Source organism: Eptesicus fuscus, chromosome 1 (assembly GCF_027574615.1).
Source record: "Eptesicus fuscus isolate TK198812 chromosome 1, DD_ASM_mEF_20220401, whole genome shotgun sequence".
In the NCBI taxonomy this organism is placed as follows: Eukaryota; Metazoa; Chordata; class Mammalia; order Chiroptera; family Vespertilionidae; genus Eptesicus; species Eptesicus fuscus.
In genome coordinates this window covers 128,264,926-128,283,799 of record NC_072473.1, presented here as the reverse complement: position 1 = coordinate 128,283,799, position 18,874 = coordinate 128,264,926, and the positions used below count along the sequence as shown (strand labels likewise).

Below are 18,874 nucleotides of genomic sequence, written 5' to 3'. Positions count from 1 at the left end.
GCTTAGTGACTGACACCACAGGTGGTGGTGGTGGTAACTCCACCAGTGAGGAGCCTGCAGTTGGACCCTGGGAGATGGCCCTTCCCTAACAAAACCAAAGATCCTGCGGTCCTGCGGCCCTGCGGCCCTGCTGTCCGCCTCACCTATTGCTGACAGTTAAGGACGAGGCCTGCCCCCCGCCAGGCTGCGGGCCCCAGTCAGGAGCTCTAGCTCCCCTGCCCCTTGGGGGCCTTTGGCTGCGCCAGCCCCCCTTTCCTTCCCGCCCCCCCCCCCCCATCTGTTCTGCATTACCCAGGGCAGCACAAGCCCTCTCAACGCCCAGCTCACAGGAGACGCTGGCCCCGCCCCCTGTTGTGCTATTGCCCAGAGCGGGAGGTGGATTTCAGTTCCGCCAGACTTCTGGAAGATCCAAGACTGCAGCGGCCTGTGGGTTCTCGTCCTGACCCTGCCCAGCTTAGAGCGGTCCCGGGGCTTCTGCCTCGAGGAGCTTTCCCGGTTCCCACCACCAAGGGGCGCGCGAGGGGAGCGTTCCCTCCTGGGCGGTACCCGCACGCACGGGCTCAGAGGCAGGACTGCCGCTCGGGAGCGACCTGACTGAGGCTGCGCCCCTCGTCTTCGGCTCCCGAGCTCCACCCCCGGGTCTGACGCCCGCCCGTCCAGCCGGGCCGGCCACTGGGTGAGAGATTGCTTCCCAGCGGCGGAGGGCGGGCCGGGCCGTGCTGGGCGGTGATTGGCCTCCGCCAGCCTGAGGCGTGAAGCCCTTCCAGGGCGCGGCCTGGCTGCCGCTGGACCCCTGGTCTGGGCCCCTTTCCTCGCTGCCCGGGTCCGCTGGCCGTCCGTCCGCCCGTCCGGGGCAGCGAGGGGGTCGCAGCGCCGGAGCTGAGGGTGAGGCGCGCGCGCGGGACGCGCTTTTCAGCGTTAGACCGGCCCGCGAGCTGGACGCGCACCGCCTGCCGGTCCTCGCTCGGCCTACGTGGCCGCCGGGTCAGCGCGGGGATCGGCGCCAGAGGCCGGCGCAGGGCGAGCAGGTGACGGGCTGTCTCCACGGGCGCCCCCGCGGCCTCGGTTCGCCTCCGCTCCGTCACCAGGCGGTGGGGCGCCTCGGGCAGCGCAGCCTCAGTCCCGCAGGTGCCCCGGCTGAGGACGGGGAGGGGCCCCTGAGCAGCTTGTGTCTCTCGGCCTGGGCAGTGAGGTGCCAGGCCTCGGGGGACACGTCCCAGGGGCTGGCTGTCTGGGGCGGGTGCTCTCTCCGAGCCTTGGGGACAGAGAGTGAACGGCTGTTGGGGGGACTCTGTGCGCCCTGGGCTGAGCTCTGCTGGGCCGGGTGTGCCTGTTTCCTGAGCCTTGGGCATTTGTGCCCCGGGAGTGAGATCTCTGTGTGTGTGTGTGGGGGGGGGGGGGGGGGTGCGGCCCCAGGGTAGGAGGTCTCCCAGCAGGTGTGGCTCTGGGCCCCCAGTTGTGACGTCTCCGAACGGGTTGTGGGCGGGGCGGTTTCACCTTAAGGTGCACAGTCCCTGAGCTGTTTGGGGGCCTGTGTCCAGCTGAGGTTCTCTGGTCTGTCTGGGGCACTACCTTAAGGTCCTGTGGTGTTTCTGCGTGGTTTGACTTCTGTCCTTCAGCTTGTGCCGCCCTGGTATTAAGGGGGGTGTCTGCGTGCTTTGGGAGTCTGTCTCCAGGACGTGCAGTGTGGGCAGTGTAGGTCCCGGGGCTGAGGACTTTGGTCTTCCGGGGACGGACTGTCTCTGCTCTGTGGGGAGTCTGTGCCTCCAGCTGTGAGCTCTTGGACAGAGTTTGGGAATCCGCTGTGGGTTGTGTTCAGTGAGCTGTATTTGGTGTCTCTGGGTATGTGAGTCTCTGGCTCTGGTACAATCTTTTTTTTATTGTATGATTCCATTTATTGTTTTATAATTTTAAAAATGTTTTTATTAATTTCAGAAAGGAAGGGAAAGGGAGGAAGGAAAACATCAATGATGAGGGTAATGGTTGGGAACACTGTGAATGTGCGATATGACACTAAATAGCATACCTTATTATGGTTAATTGTATGTTATGTGAAAAAAAGGCCCTGGCCTGGTAGCTCAGTCGGTGTCTCAATACACCAAAGTTGCATGTTCGATCCCATCAGGGCACATACAAGAATCAACCACTGAATACATAAACGAGAGAAACAACAAATTGATGGTTCTCGCGCTCCCCTCCTTCTTAGCTCTCTTAAAAAAAGGGAAGAAGCCCTAGCTGGTTTGACTCAGTGGATAAAGCGTTGGCCTGCAGCCTGAAGGGTCCCAGGTTCAATTCTGGTCAAGGGCACATGCCTGGGTTGCAGGCTCTGGTACAATCTTTGTTCTTTTTGGTTGTGAGGTCTCCGTCCAGGAACTGAGGGTGTTGGAACCTGGCGGGTATGATTCCAAAGCCTGGAGCCCCGGGTCCTGGCTGCGTGTCCTTGGGCAAATCCCTTGTCTCCTGAGCCTCCATATGGATCACAATCCATACGATGAGGCCAGTGCCCATGCCAGAGAGTACTGTCCATCTCAGTGATGGGGGTCAGGAGCCCGGGTCGCAGTCCCTCTTCGGAGCCCCGCCTATGAGCCCAAGCACTGTTCTAGGAGTTGGGGGTACAAGGGAGAAATAATTGGCAAAGTCTCTGATTTCATGGAGTTGGTCAGGAATCTGGAACATCTGTGAGATGAGAAGTGTTAAGGAGAAAGATAAGGCCAGGTGAGGGGGAAGAGCATTTCATTCGGGGTGGTCGGGGAAGGTCTCCCTGGAGAGGTGCTGCTGATGGAGCAGAGACTGGGAGGAAGTGAGGGAGAGGCCGTAGATGGCCTGAGGGAACAGCATGCCAGGCACAAGGAACAGCGAGTGCAGCAGTGCTGAGGGGGAAATGCACGTGGCATGTTCCTACAGGTCGAGGAGTCCCGTGACGCTGGTCAAGCCCGCATGGCTGGGTTTGACACACGGCGCTCAGGGGCGGTGCCTGGTGTGTGATCTGTTCCTCCTCCAGCCCGGGAGGGGGTCGGGGTCACGCTCATCTTCCAGACCAAGGACCTGAGGCTCCAAGAAGTGGCGGTGAGCGTGCTCTCCTGCTCACGCCTGAAATTGCTAAAAGCGGAGTGAAACATTCAAGTCCAGCTTGAGAGGCAGAGGGCTTGAGCGTCGGAGCTTCAGGGAGGACACCATCACTCCGAAGGTCAGCCGAGCGGCCAATGCGAATGATAGTACAGGAATCACGCCCAGGACGACCTTTTTCAGCTCAATGGAGGGGAGGAAGTTATGGATGACGGAGGAGAGGGGCAGGAAAGGGCAGCTGGAGGCCAGTGAGAAAAAAGACAGGGTTTCCCAGTGCTGCCACGCCTGGGCCCGATTCACCTTGAGTAACTGATTGTCCTAAGCTGTGTTCACCTCTTCCGTCCCCTCCCCTTTGTCCCACGTCCCTTCCTTTCTGTGCCAGAGCAGTGCTGTCCTGCCGCTACCATCACAGGTGCGGCAGAGCAGGGAAAGCAACGTGGGGGGGGGGGGGCCAGACCCCAGCCCGGGGAGGAGGCATCCACACTGGGGCGCAGGCTGCAGGGGGTGACAGAGCCCAGGCGGCAAGGAGGACAGCCCTCGGGCTGGGAGCTGGAAGGCCGGCTGGCTCCGGGATGCGGTGCTGGGGGTGGAGGAGGTCAAGAGCAGGGGCTGCTTCAGCGCCGTCAGCGTGTGAGGAGGGCTCTCTGTGGGGAAGGGCTGGCTCTTGTACATCGGGACCCGTCACCTCGGGAATGTCCGGGGCAATGGGAGCCATGACTCCGCTTTAGAAAGGGGACTTCCCAATGGGGGGAGGAAGCAAACAGAGCCAATCGGAGGTGCTGTGCTGCAGTCAGAGGCCTCCATATGAACTCACCGTGTTCAGCGTGTGTGCACACGTATGGGTGGAAGGGGTGATAGATATGATGCATATGTGTGTGTGTGTGCGATTGTGGACATACGTACATTCCAGTCCTGTCGGTTATAGCAACATTCCAGTGGCAGCAGTACCCCAGCCCCCATGTCCTGGCTTCTAAATACGCTTCTCCACTAAGTGATGGGGGCCAGCGCTGCGGGACGGCAAGGATGGAAGAATCTGGCTCAGCGTGTGGTGCCAATAGTCAGGGTAAGCTCAGGGAGTGATGGGGGATGTCAGAGGGCACACAGATGGCTGGAAGGGATGCCCACTTGACAGGGTGGGACAATTTTATTTTTCAGCTTTGAGATATTCACATGTAACATGTGTAAGTTTAGAGTGTACAGCGTGATGATTTCATACACATTTATATCATGAAATGATGACCACAATAAGGTGTGTTCACATCTCCATCCTCTCACATAATTACCATTTTGTGTGTGTGATCATAACATTTAAGATCGACTCTCTTAGCTACTTTCAATATATAACACAGTGTTGGTAATTATAGTCATCATGGGGTACATCAGATGCCCATGACTTCCTCATCTTATACCTGGAAATGAGTATGTTTTCCCCAGGCCTTGACAAACACCATTCTAATCTATATTTCTGAGATTGGTTTTTTAGTTTCCACATATGCACAGGAGTATTTGTCTTTCCCTGTCTGACTTACTTCTACTCAGCATAGTCCCGTCAAAGTCCACCTATAGTTGCAAAAAGCAAAAAGCATGATTTTCTTCTATGTTATGGTTGGATAAGACCATGTGTGTGTGTGTGTGTGTGTGTGTGTGTGAGAGAGAGAGAGAGAGAGAGAGAGAGAGAGAGAGAGAACGAGTGTGTACCTCTGCCATGGGACGTGGATGCCCAGGGTGGCTCTGTGTCAGCCGTGGCTCGTGGCTCCTGGAACCGGGCCTGCTCTGTGAGAACCAGCCCTCTCCAGCCTAGGACACGGAAGGAAGGGACCAGGCTGGCCCCTCAGCTGCTGGAGAAAGCTGTGGGACTTGGGACGGCAGCTCAGATCGGGGACAGGACAGCTGAAAGCAGGAGAGGGAGAGAGGGTCTCCTCAGGCCAGGTCAGTGTCTCCCAGGGGAAGGGAGGACATTTGCCCAAATTCCGGTTGCTGGGGGCTGCGGGAGTGAAGTTGGGTGCGGGAAAGGACCAGAGGCTGAGAGGGTGGGGATAATGGTCCCTCATCTCACTTCCTGGGTCTTACCTGGTCCCGGAGAAAAGCCGGTGCCAGTCGGGGGTCTAAACTGTCATCTCCTGTGCCCACCTCCATCCACCGGCCATGGGAGAATGGGTTGGACATCAAGTGCTCCTTCCTTCGGGAGGAAGGCCAGGGGGGTTGGGATGTCTCCGCAGAGGTCCCCGCCCTGCCGTCGGCTCTCGTGTTCATGGTGTTCTCTGCCTCTGAGGCTTCCGCTTGGTCTCCTCAACCGTGTTCTCACGGGAAGGAGTCAGTCCATTAGAGACCGGCCGGCTACCAGAGGGTTTGATAATGTTCCGAGCGCTTCCTGGCAGAGTGAACCTCGCCGTCTCTAGGGCACTGTGGTGGCCACCGCAGTGGGCGTCCCTGGTGTGGATCGGGAGGGGGGGATGCATTTTTAAGTTCCTGGGTTCCCACCTATGTGGACAGCTCATCTGGGAACCAGTGGGACGGGGCAATGGCCTTGTTCCTGCTGCCAGGCTTCCCTGTTCGTTGTGAGGCTGGAGAAGCGACCCCCGCCCGGGCCTTCTCCGATGCCCAAGCCCAGGGCAGGACGCCCAGGCCCGCGGCTGCCGTGCTGTCGGCTGCACTGAGGAGGCTCTCCGAGCGGCACCTCCACGAAGGGTGCTGGTCCCGTCCTGTCCGGCTTCCGCCTAAAGGATTTCCGACGCACTCAGCTGTCAATGGACTGAGTGGTCCCTCGTCTGTGTTCCGTTGGCTGTGAAGCGAAATCCTTTGGTGGCCATGGGGTCTGAGCCCTGATGGAATAAACCCACAACACAGTGAGCTTCGCCCAACGCCCCCAGGCCCGTGGCTCCCCACGTCCTGCTGGGGACACTGCGCACGTTCCTTACCGCGTCTGGGCCTGCGTTCTCCGTTAGTGCAGCGGAGACACTCGCTGGCGGTAACATAGCAGCGACTTCAGCCCAGCCGTGGGCGGCCCCAACTGTCCATCTGGTAACTGAGTCGGTTGCCAAGTGACCAGCGGGCGGTGGTCGTGCGTACGGCATGGGTACACGGACAAAGGATGCTTCACATTGGGGTGGGATGTGGACTGGATGGCGAGAGATGGCTTCACACGATTCGGAATGATGTGCCATTTGAAACATATGCATTGCTTGTGTCTGGATTTTTTCCAAAGGACTTTCACTGCCGCTTAGATTTCTATAACAGACGTGGGACTGGGCACGCTATTTCACCCGGGAGAGTTTTCGTAGTTTACGGGTTTTGCATAAATGAGTCCCTCGCTCTAAGTTGTTGCATTTGTATCTGTAGAGTTGGATGTAGCGATACCATATTGCCCCTTCCTCTTTGCTGGGTCTGGTGGAAAACCACCCTTTCATTCCTCCTACTGGTAACTTGTTTCTCTCTCATCTACGAGAGGTTTATTAATCCTTTCAAAGAACCAGTTCTGATGTAACTGGGTTTATTTTTTCTGTTAGAAATTCCATTAATTTCTGTTCTTATTTTTACTCAAATAAATTTATGCTACAGTAAATTTTTATTTCCATAGTCTTGAGCAACCTACTGACTATATGAACAACCAATTAGGATGAAGGTTAACATTAAAAGGGTGTGTCAGGCCTGGCCGGCATAGCTCAAGCGTTGAGCATTGACCTATGAACCAGGAGGTCACGACCCTGTCAGGGCACATGCCTGCATTGTGGACTCGATCCCCAGTGGGAGGAGGGCGTGCAGGAGGCAGCTGATCCATGATTTTCTCTCATCGTTGAAGTTTCTCTCTCTCTCTCCCTCTCCCTTCCTCTGAAATCAATAAAAGTCTATTTTTTTAAATACAAGGGAGTGTCAGCGTGGTGCAAACGCTTAGAACTAGTAAAAGTCTACTTTTTGAAAGTCTGGGGGTGCTTACGAGAAGGACACCGGTTAGTCACACAGGATTGCTGTTAAATTACGGCTGGGAACAGTTGTAACAGGTCAGCAGGGCATTTCCATGGCCCGTCATTGTGCATTCCAGGTCCTCTCTGGAGGCGTTCCTGGACCGCTTTTCTAAAACCCTGCACGGGAGCCATCAGTGTTGGGGGGTGTTGAGGTGTATTGTCCCGTGTAACACGCAGAAGGATCCGGGGGTAGGGCTCATTATTCTCCCCACTGCACAGCTTGGAAACCTGGGGGCAGAAGGAAGATGACAGTGCTGGCTTTCTTCCTTCTTCTACCACCATGTGGTGCTGTCTGGCTTCATCGGGCTCTTGGAGAACCTTCTTCGCCTTCCTGTCCAGACCCAAGGGCCGCCGGGAGCTGGGAGCAGGGACCAGGCCTTCCTGGATCCACTCCAGGACGCAGCTCGGCGGCGTTGATGCCTGCATCTTCCCCGAAGGCCTCAGAAGAGACTTCTCTCCTCCCTCCTCTCACAACTGCCAATGGGGGCCTCGGTGCAGGGAGCCCCAGTCCTGGCACCACCTGCCCTGCCCCCCTACCAGAGGGACTGCTCCAGCAGCAGCATCGAGGGGAGGAAACCCCGCAAAGGGGCCGTGGGGAGGGTCAGCATCCCTGAGCATTTCTCGGGCCCCTGAGGTGGAGACAGGTTGCTCCCGAGGCCACTTCTCGGGCTCAGAGGGAAGCCAGAGTCTCTTCCTCAGGTGGTGGAGATCGGATTCGATTTAGGTGTGAATGTCGGCACTGCCCGATCCCGGGGCGGGTGTTGGGGGGCTGCCTGCGGAGAGGGAGGGGGCCCCACTTGCTCCCTCCTGGGAAAGCCTCCCGCAGGGCCTTGTGGGCTTGAGGCTCAGCCTGGGCCCCAATCGGCACGGCCGTCTGCCAGAAGGGCTGCTCGACAGCAGCCGGGAGAGGACAAGCTCGACCTGGAGGGGCGGCAGGAGAGCAAAAGAATGTTCCAGAGGCTCCTCGAACGGCGGCTGAAGGACAACTGACCATCGCACCTCACCTGACGGATGCCGGGCGGGGTTCCTTTTGGGGGCCGAACCGTAAGCAGTGGTCGGAGGATTCACTCAACCAGTTTGTGGCTGAAACCCTTCCAGCATGAGCGCTGCTCGGATCCCAGGAAGGTCCTGGCCTTCTGGCAGGAAGGGGACCGCCCGCAGCATTCGCCGTGGTGCTCAGCTCCTGTGTCAGGGCTCCGGGATGCAGCAGTCACTTCACGCCGGGCTCTGTCTGCCCGTACGCTGCTCTCCTGCGACAGGAAGGGTCTGCAGTGCGAAGGCCCTGGCGATGCCCACGCGTGTTGTGCCATTGCATCGACGGCCTCCAAGCTGCAGCCCTGTGCGTGCTCGCAGGCACGTGTGCCAGTACGAGATTGGTCTCCCGAATCTCTCAAATAAATGGTGAGGGGAAAACTGGACAGGTACGTGCAAAAATAATAAACTAGGCCACCAACTCACACAGACACAAGAGTACACTCACAATGGATAGAGCGCTTAAATGTAAGACGGGAAACCATAAAAATCCTTGAAGAAAGCCTAGGCCGCAATCCTATCAGACATTTCACTTAGCAATATTTTCACTGATACAACCCCTAGGGCAAGAAAAACACAGGGAAAAAAAACAAACAAATGGGACCGACTGCATCTAAGTAAAAAGCTCCTGCACAGCAAAAGAAACCGGGATCAAAATCACATGGGAACGCGTTGTATGGGAGAACATATTTGCCAATGATACTTCTGAGAAGGGGCCCATTTCCAGAATATATAAAGTTCTCTAACAGTTCAACAAAAGGAAGACAAAAACAATCAAAAAATGGGAAGAGCACCTAAATAGACACTCCTCCAAAGAGACCATAGAAATGGCCGAGAGACACATGCAAAAATGCTCAGCATCACTAATCGGCAGAGAGATGCAACCTAAAACGACAGTGAGGTAGCAGCTCCACCTGCCAAAGTGGCTGCCATCAATAACCACAAACAAGTGCTGGTGAGGATGTGGAGAAAAGGACCCTGGTACAAGCACTACAGAAAACGGTGGGGTTTCCTCAAAAATTAAAAACGGAGCTGCTATTAGACCCAGTGATCCCACTTCTAGGAATGTATCCTAAGAATCCCGAAACACCCATCGGACAGAGTATATGCACGCCTGTGTTCATAGCAGCACCATTCACCATAGCTAAGACATGGAAACAGGCCTAGTGCCCACCAGTAGATGACTGAATAAAAAAGCAGTGGTACATCTACACCGTGGAACACTATGCAGCTGTAAAAAGAAGGGTCTCTTACCCTTTGAGACAGCATGGAGGGACCTGGAGAGTATCACGCTGAGTGAAATAAGCCAGTCAGAGAAAGACAAGTATCACATGATCTCACGCATATGTGGAATCTAATGAACAAAATAAACTGACACCCAAAATAGATCCAGAGACATGGAAGCATGGAACAGACTATGGATCCTCAGAGGGAAGGAGTGGGGAGAGATCAAAGAACTTACATGAAAATATGCATAAACCATGGACACAGACAATAGTGGGGTGAAGGCCTGGGGAGCGGCAGGAGTGGGGAGGGACCCATGGGGGGAAAAGGGGGCCGCCTGCAATACTTTCAGTGATAAAGACACAGTGAAAAGGAAGTGTGGAAAGGGGATGTGGGATGGGAACGTGGGGGTTCACCATGGGTCTTTGTGTGCGCCATTATGAATGGGACCCACATGCAGGGAAATGTTCCCTGCTCCCTGCCACTGAGTGGCATTCCCCCTAGGACAGTGGTTGGCAAACAGCGGCTCGCGAGCCGCATGTGGCTTGCGATCCGCAGTTTGCCGACCACTGCCCTAGGAGGAGTTCTGATGGATAACTTCCTCCTGGGACCCAATGAAGCTACGAGTTCAAGGAAGCGAACTTTAGAACTGAGATTTCTTCACCCATGCTGGGTGGTTCTTGGTCAGGCCTGCGGCCACCACATTGAAGTCCCAGAGCAGCAGATCCAGTTTATCTAGAGAAGCAGATTGGGGAGGGGGGGGGAGGGGCCAGAGGACAGGGCCCGGCACTGTTGGTGGCCCAGCAGCAGCAGCAGCCTTCCAATACCCTGGGAAGAGCCGAAGGAAGAGAGGCCTGCTGTGCAGGGAGAGCTGGAGCACAGAGCGTGCCCACAGGAGGGCCCTGCGGGGGGGGGGGGTGCTGGCACCCTGGTCTCAGGCTCCGGGCCATGCCTTGTTGCCTGGAGCCCCGGGTGGGTGGGTGCGGGGGAACAGTGGCTTCCTGCCTGCTGCAAGGGAGCCAGCACGTCACTGAGGTAGTAAGCGTCGGGATTTGGGCAGCATGCATTTTATGTCAGGAGGCATGAATGATTAAATCTATCCTCCCGCCCCCCAACCCAACCTGATGCTGTCTAACAAGGAAGTGACCCTGTTCGGCTGAAGTGAAGTTGAATTCTGCCTTCTGTCCGTCTGCTTTCAGGTGGGCCCAGAGCCGTGCTGTGCACACACGCCCGCGTCTGCGACAGAAGTGGCTTGAGGACAGGTACGTTCATTAGATCCCGAAGCTCTGATCGCAGCAGAGAGCGTGGGGCCCCCGGGCCCGGCCAGCTGGTCTCCCGGCCCCAGGGGAGACGGTCATGCAGCAGGGCTTGTCCCTCCTGAAACAACAGGCTGCCTTCAGCCTGGCCATTTGGGGGGTGGCGAGCTGGGCCAACGTGGCTTTTCACTGTCATGGATTCTTTCCTAGGGGTACACAGTGTGCTGCACGCTGCCGTATGTCAGCTGACTTCCTCCTTCCCCACAGGCCCATCCCGGAGCAAGATTCCCGTCCCGGGAACTGAGGTGGGAGGGCAGGCTACAGAGAAGGCGGGCCCGTGCCCAGCTGGCAGAGCTCAGAAAGGGATGGCCTCACTCGGGCAGCCACGTCAGGTCAGTCCTGCCGACCACATCACCCTGTGCCCTCGTGCAGGTTTCCGCCGTCTCCCCGTGCCCCGCCCTGCATGCTCGGCTGGCTGTGGGCAGGGGAGGGGGAGGAATGGCAGAGCCAGTCCCTGCCCTGGGCAGTGACCTTTTCTCAGGGAGAGAGATGTGACACCCCGTCGGTGGCGGAGAGCGCCTCGTGGGCGCTGTGAGGCTTGGAGGGCAGGAGACACGCGGGCTGGAAGGACCAGGGTTGAGGGAGGTGCATGGGGCTGGCGGAGGGTGGCGCTCCCGGCTGACCTTTCTACATGGGGGCGCACAGAGAAGAGGCAGCAGGGGTAATGGGGGGAGTCAGCGGACACCCCCTTCTGTCCACACCTAGAGGCCTTGTCCTCACACCCACGAGTGGGGCCCAGCAGGAGACCCGGGGCCACATGTGAGACGGCGGACGGTCCCAATGACAGACGGAGGCCAGAGTCCAGTGATGTGCAGACACGCCAGCGTGTCAAGTTCTAGGCCAGACCTCAGAGGCACCAGGAGGCAGGGAAATACTGGGGGAGAGCGGGGTGACGTCACACATGAGCCAGTGTTTTCACGTGCCCAGAAATGGTCCATCTGGAGGCGGAAATGAGAGGGCAGCGGCCCGGGCCAGAGGTGGTCAGGGAGGCGGACTGCGCCCAGGAACACAGATCTCTGTGGGGCTGGCTACACCGAGGTAGCCAGCGTGGCTGCAACGTCCAGGGTCGGATTTGAAACCAGGACAGGTGAGCCGCTGGGCGCTTCGGCTTCCCCACCACAGCGGTGCCTCCTCTGCCCGGAGCCTCTGTTTGTAATACTTTAAACAATAACGAAAATTACAGAACGTATATAGCTCAAAAAATAAATAAATAAAAGGACAGGTGCTGGGCCTCCCCCCCCCCCCCCCGCGCCCTGAGGCTGAGCCAGTAGGGCTGGGATGTGGCCCCTGCAGGAGCATGAGTGGTCCCTCTCCCGTGGAAGCCCAGATTGCTGCTGTGGAGACAGAGCCATCCTTCCCGAGGAAGCCTCGGCCTGGGAATGGGAGGCTCTTCCTTCCGAAGAAAGCGGCGCTCCTCCTGACCTGCTGCGCTGGCCCACTGCTCCCTTGGCCTGAGGGAAGGAGGAAGCCTCTCCTCCAGGTAAATGTGTGGTAAAGCCGGCATTGTGCTGTGGTCCTGACCAAAACTGTGAGGTTACAACCTTGCATTCACTAAGCAAACGCACAGGCAGTCCTTGGGTTACGTGGGACTCAACCTGTGTCGTTTCGTGGTTACATTAGCATCTCCCATCCTATCTAATAAATAGGAAGTATGCTAATTGACCCTCATGCCATTGCAAAGATGGTGCCCACAGCCAATAAGGAGGGAATATGCTAATTGACTATCCCACCCTCAAAGATGGAGGCGCCCACAGCCAAAAAGGAGGGAATATGCTAATTGCTGAGCTGCCCTCAAAGACGGCGGCGCCCACAACCAATAAAGAGGGAATATACTAATGCACGGCCGCACCCTCAAGTATGGTGGCACCCACAGCCAATAAGGAGGGAATTTGTTAATTGACTGCCACACCCTCAAAGATGGCAGTGCCCACAGCCACAAGATGGCAGCACCCAGTCCCCTCAGCCCCACTGGGGCGACAGGTACACTGTTCCACATGCCTGCCTCCGGAGTCCCCCAGCCCCCTCAGCCCCCCAGATGCCCATGGCCAGCCCGAGGTGCAGGCAAACCTCGGATGGCGACTGCCCAGCCACCCAGGGCCAACTCGAGGCGCAGGCAAGGCTCAGATGGTGGCTGCCCAGCCACCTATGGCCAGTCCAAGGCCCAGCCGCCCAGGGCCGTCCGAGGCTCAGGTAACCAGGGCCAGCCGAGGCTTGCGCTGCCGGCAGTGACAGCAGCAGAGGTGTAATGGGGTGTTGCCTTCCCCTGATCGCCAGGTCGCCTCCTGCCCCTGAGGTCTCCCGGACTGTGAGAGGGGCCAGGCCAGGCTGAGGGACGCCCCCCCCCCTACTACAGTGCATGAATAGGGCCTCTAGTTTATTTATTTTTTAAAAAAAGTTCCATCACTTCCAAGTATGTGCTTTATGTTTTTTATTTTTAAAAAAATATATATATATATTTTATTGATTTTTTACAGAGAGGAAGGGAGAGGGAGAGGGATTTAGAAACATCGATGAGAGGGAAACATCAATCAGCTGCCTCCTGCATACCCCCTACTGGGGATGTGCCCGCAACCAAGGTACATGCCCTTGACTGGAATTGAACCTGGGACCCTTCAGTCCGCAGGCCGATGCTCTATCCACTGAGCCAAACCGGTTAGGGCTGTTTTTTTTATTATTTATTTACCACCAGTAAAGGTCAGGAATTGTTACCTTTCTTTTAAATTTTTTTACTGTTTCACTTCATTACTACTGTGTCTGTGCTCCATGTGAGTGACATAGGTGCTTATGTAGGTTGGTTCCGACTTACGGCGAAAATTGAAAATCGCGTGACATCGCACTGTAGGAGCGGATCTCCAACGTAACCCGAGGACCTACTGTACTGCGTTTTATTCCCTGTCACGATCCCTTGAGCTTAGTTGCTTTAACAGTTTGTGAGACCGTGTACAGAGGACGTCCTGGGGTGGAGCACGGGTTCTGTGGGAATGACCGACCGCAAGCTGAGCTTTTGCCCGTCCATGTGGCAGGACCACCTGGCAGGCTTCTCCTGACATCGCCGAGTGGCATTGTCACGTTTTATTGTCCTTGTGTCTTCACGTTCATGCGTGCTCCCCGGGACAGATCAAGTAGGTCAGACGTTTGTGCTGAAAACGGAAGGTGAGCCGAGCCTTGTTCCAGGCACAGCCATGGACACTTCCGCGGCACACCGTCTCCTCCAGCCGCGGTGGGCACTGCTGCCGCGTCCTGACCCCTGGAGGTCAAACAGTGTCTGAGTTCTTGTAGAAGGTGAGCGTCTCAGTGTGTCGGGAACGCTACAGGTGCAGGTTCTCCTGGGACTTCCTGTAGGGCCCGGCCAGACCAGGACAGGGTCCCATCCAAGACCGGGAAGAGGGGGCCCTCGCGGGGGCATTTGCACACCCCTGTGGGAACATGAGGACCCTGGTTTAGCCTTTTCCAGAGCAGGGCCGGGGGAGGCATGGGGTAGTGGGTCACACCTAGCGGCGTTCCTAGGACTGTGGTTTAAGGACACGGGTACATGGCAGTGCCGCCCGTGAGACAGGGGACATGGGTTTGGGGCCACCTGTAGAATGGCAGGGAGTGGGCGACATCTGAGGGCAGATGCCCACACGTCTCAGCCTGAAGGGCGCTGCGGTCCCGCGGAGATCGCTCAGGTAGGCTTGGTGATGCAACAGGCCGTCAGCACTCGAGGGGGTGCAGATGAAAACAAATCGGGGTGGGGGAGGATGATGACAAAGGAGAGCGCTGTGATGATGGAAAGTGTCCACTGTGTCCAAGGCAGCATTGGGTATGTTGTTTGGCGACATGGAGCGCCTTGGAGAGGTTAGCAAGGGCATACTCCCTGGTGGGGGCCGCTGAGGAGGATCGAGAGGTGAGCAAACAGTCTGCTCCTGCAGTCTACACTCCCAAGAAGCTTGGCTTCAGGGAACCAAGACCTGGGCCTCAGAGGCAGAGGTGGGTGCATTGAGGGTGTGTCCCCCATAACAAGAGGCGAGATCACAGGCTGCAGGCACCAGGACCCTGACGACCCTGAGGCCGGTGCATGGGTGACAGAGGCAAGGAGACACTGGATGGGCCTCGGGGGGTGCGTTAAGGTGAGGATGCACAGCAGGGGTTTCATGCAGCACTGGGTCTGCTGGAAGACACCCAAGCTCACTCCTGCTCCCGTTCTTACCGCTGTGGCCCATGGAGCTCTGTGGGGGGAGTTACAGCAGCTTCCGAGTGAAAAGCCGCCATCAGTGGCATCAGGGAGAACAAGACTGGGTTAACGCAGAACGGGGAAAGAACTGGACGGTTTGGGCAAAGGTGCAGAAGAGGGAAGCTGAGTTCTACTGGAGGACCAGACAGCCGTCCTGTGATGAGGGCAGGGGGTCAAGGGGTTTGGGGGTGGGGTGATGGCAGGGGCATGGGCACTGAATGGCCACCAAATTCAGACAAAAGGGCTTCTCAAAGACATTCCTTGTTTCAGGACCATAGAGGCCCAGGGAGCCAGGAGAGCTAGGACAGGTTTGCCCAGTCTGGGTCCTGGACGCGGATGATTTAAAGCGTCTGTCAGTCTAAGGCCTGTGCATGAGACTGGCCTCGGTCTCTCCTACCTGCCGGTGATGAGGCTGTGCTCTGGGGTCCCTGAGACGAGGAACCGAGGGCCCGGGCCCCGGGGCAGCAGAGAAGAGCTCCCTGTGAGTCTGGTCCCTGCGGAGGTGGGGGGCCATCCCCTCACAGGCCTCCACAGCGGGCATGGTGGGTGGTCAGAGTGCAGGGAGAAACATGACTCGAGTCTGCAGTATCTGACTGAGGCCACAGGTCCAGGCCACCATGAGGTAACTGAGGCAGGTGCTCTCGGGTGAGGGGCAGGGTCCATTCCCTGAGATGTCTGCCATCGCGGCCTGGCCACAGCCGGGCACCCTGAGAACTCAAGGTCTCTGTGCAGGAGCCCGTGTGTTTCCAAGGCTCCTTCACCCCGTTTGGGAGGGGAGGGCGGGTAGGAAGAGCTGGGACAGCAAAGGATGAGGATGGGGGATGGGGCGGGCCACGACTGAACATGGAGGAACCAAGCCCTTCCTACAAATGGGCCCTTTCAGCCACCAGGTAGAGACAACAGGACCCCAGGGCTTCTTTGGCCTGGTTTCCACCTGAGAGACTCCAGGGCCTCAGACCCCTTCTGTCCCCTTAAGAAGAAGGGGGTAGAGGGAATTGTTTTCTGAGCTGCAAGAACCGAATGAGGGGAAGGGGGTGTAATGCTTCCGAAGTCGCATGATCCCGTGGACAGGAAGCCTGCTGCAGTGCACAGAGTTCCTGACATTTACTCGGTGGTTGAGCGTGGCTCCGTGGGCTCTCCTCTGTGGAAAACACACTCCGGGGGCCGGAGTCACCGGGGTTGCCCAGAAGTGGAGCCCTGAGACCTGCCCGTCACTAGGAGGGTTTGGTGGCTGCTCTCCCTGGACAAAAGGCGGGGCCTGAGCTCAGGGCGGGGTGTGTAGGACACAGGGGCAGGGTCCCCCCTGAAGAATAGATTCTCCGAGGACACGGGCTGGGCAGGACGTCCTGGGAGATGCTCTGGGTCTGTCCGCAGCTCTGGCGATACTCCCCCCGTGCCTGCTTCTGCGGGCCGTACTCCCGTGGGCCTCAGCTCAGAGAGGACACGGGCAGGATTCACCCTCCGAGAAGTGAGGAGGGAAACAGCGCCTTCTCCTCACAAGAGGGCTGACTGTCTGCACCTTCCCCAGGCTCCCTTCTCTGGCTCCGGAAACCGGCTTCTGCAGCCCAGCTCCAGGACGCCGCCTTGAAGTGATGTCCGTGCGGTTCAAGGAGAAGGAGCCCAGCATGGCCTGTGGAGGCCGGGGCGACTGCAGGAGACCCCGCTGCCCTCGGTGGCACCCTCATCAGCTCCTGCCCCGGTGAGTCTGTGCGGGCCTGTCCTCTTGCTGTGATCGGTTTTAGGGATCCGTTTATGGCAGGCTAAACGCAGTCCTGGTCAAAGGCAGGAGGAGGCAAGGCCCCCGGTCTCCTCTCTCAGGGACAGACTGGAAGGAGGGCACAGGGGCAGCCCGTGGGGCAGGCGTGCTGACATCCCAGATTCCCTGGTGCTGCACTGAGGGCACCGGCACTTTGGTGCGTGTATGCGGGCAGACTGTGCTGATCTTCATAGCAGGCCCGCCCCCTGAACACGTGTGTGAGGGGAGAAAGGCCCCTGCCCTGGCTTCTCACCTGCTGGCTGAGCTAAGACGCAACATGCGCGTGGTCCGTGTGTACAGATGCTCAGTGACCTCAGAGAGAGAGCTCGCTCTCAGAGCTCCACCCCACATCCCCGTTCCTTCCCATGGGGAAGGAGCCTGTGTGCCTGTGAGTCTGTGATGATGCGGGAAGGGGCACTAGGACGCACTTCTGTGGCTCACGGTGCCCCAGGGGGTCTCTGTGGGAAGGACACCTCTTTCCATTTACTTTTCCCTGACAGCTTACATTCAGTGTGACTTTGTATCAGTCGCAGGTGTGCCACCTAGCGGCATGGTCGGCAAACTGCGGCTCGCGAGCCACATGCAGCTCTTTGGCCCCTTGAGTGTGGCTCTTCCACAAAATACCACGGCCTGGGAGAGTTTGTTTTGAAGAAGTGGCATTAGAAGTTTTAACAATTTGGCTCTCAAAAGAAATTTCAATCGTTGTACTGTTGATATTTGGCTCTGCTGACTAATGAGTTTGCCGACCACTGGCCTAGCGCTTAGACAGTCATCTACTTGACAAAGTGTTCTCCCGAATTCCCAGCACCTTCCTGGCACCACACACACTTTTTACAACATTATGAACTATAATCCCTGTGCTGTACAGTGTAGCCCCATGACTGTGTTTGTACTTCTCAGTCCCTTCCCTTCTTCACCCACCCCACCCCCACACCCCTCCTTGGCAGCCATCCGTCTTGTTCTCTGTGTCTGTGAGTCTGTTTCTGCTTTGCTTTTCCATGTGTGTTGTGCTTTCGATTCCGTATGTGAGTGCAGTCCAAGGCAGTTGTCTTTCCCTGACTGACTTAGTTCTCTGAGCACAACACCTTCAAGGTCCATTTACGTGGAGCCTCTCTGTGCGTCTTGACTCACCCCCTTGTCTGAGCTGTGTTACTTCCCCCGTCTCTGCTTCTGTGGGCCGTACTCCTGGGACCGCAATGGACACTCCCTTCTGGGGCTTGTCTTTCATGTTGACTGAAGATTTCACATGCTCTGTCCAGTCAGTGGGCACACTGTGCAATGTCTGCCTTGTCCCCGGCAATGTGAGCACCGTGGGCACATAACTCCTCCCCTCAAAAATACTAAACACAACAGAGGGACAAAGAATGGAGTGGTCACATGTGACCAATGTGACCGACTGATGAGTTTCCTGAGGTGAGTATGGAAACGTGCTTGTGGGTCCGAAAATATGAAAATTCGTGGTGGCTTGAGTAGACCGGTTGCAGTGGAGCGATGGGCACAATAAGTCGCATTGAAGGGGGTGGAGGAGCAAACGGTCTCAGGAGAAGTGGAAGCAGTGGCTTTGAAATGAAGAGCTGCAACATGACATGTGGGAAAGAGGTTGGGCTCCCCCATTTGTTGTGGGATGGTCCAGGGAACAAAGAGCGGGTGACACTTTAGGAGACGACTCACAAGCGCAGGAGCAAAGTCCCTGAGCAGGTGCGAGGCATGGTCCCTGAGCACAGGTGGGCTGGCTGCACTCCGGAGCAGTATGCTCAGGGGAAGCGGACAGAGTCACGGAACAAACAGGTCCATAGAGTTTGGGGAGCACGGAGAAGCTCGACCTCATTGCACGTGTGTGCGGCAGGCAGTCGTAGGGGAGGTCACTGGGATGGAGCAGGACTGCTAGTGAGGGAGGTGGTGGTGTAGGTAGAATGAGGGAAAGTGAGAGGCAGTGCCCACTGGTTATGCAGTTCAGATAAACAGTTCAGTAAGGTTTGTATTTTTCTCATCAAAGCTCAGGTGCTCAGGTACAAGCAGGGCTGTGTCCCTATTGGGGCACAAAGGAGAGTGGGAAGGGTGGTGAAGGGAGCCAGAGAGCTGTTCTGGAGCAGAATATATACCCGGGGTGGGCTGGGTGAGAAGAGGCAGGGCCTGAGCTCAGGGCCGGGTGTGTAGGACACGGGGAAGGCGGAAGGAGGAAGAGGGCCTCCTCTGGTGGAAGGCTGAGGAGGCTGTGGACTCTACACTGGAGGCACCAGAGAGGGTCGGGGCTGTCTAAGCGGATGCATCAGAGGAAGGGAGGGCGCTAGACCTCCAGGGGAAG

The 18,874-nt window shown here is 57.3% G+C and overlaps 1 long non-coding RNA gene across 1 annotated transcript; it reads left to right on the top strand.

Moving 5' to 3' along the window:
* The first annotated feature begins 721 nt into the window (after nucleotides 1-721).
* LOC129149660 (uncharacterized) lies at nucleotides 722-10,928 on the top strand. Its single transcript, XR_008556518.1, has 3 exons — nucleotides 722-885; nucleotides 10,484-10,546; nucleotides 10,808-10,928. It is a non-coding gene; the product is annotated as an uncharacterized LOC129149660 (long non-coding RNA).
* Nucleotides 10,929-18,874: the final 7,946 nt, after the last annotated feature.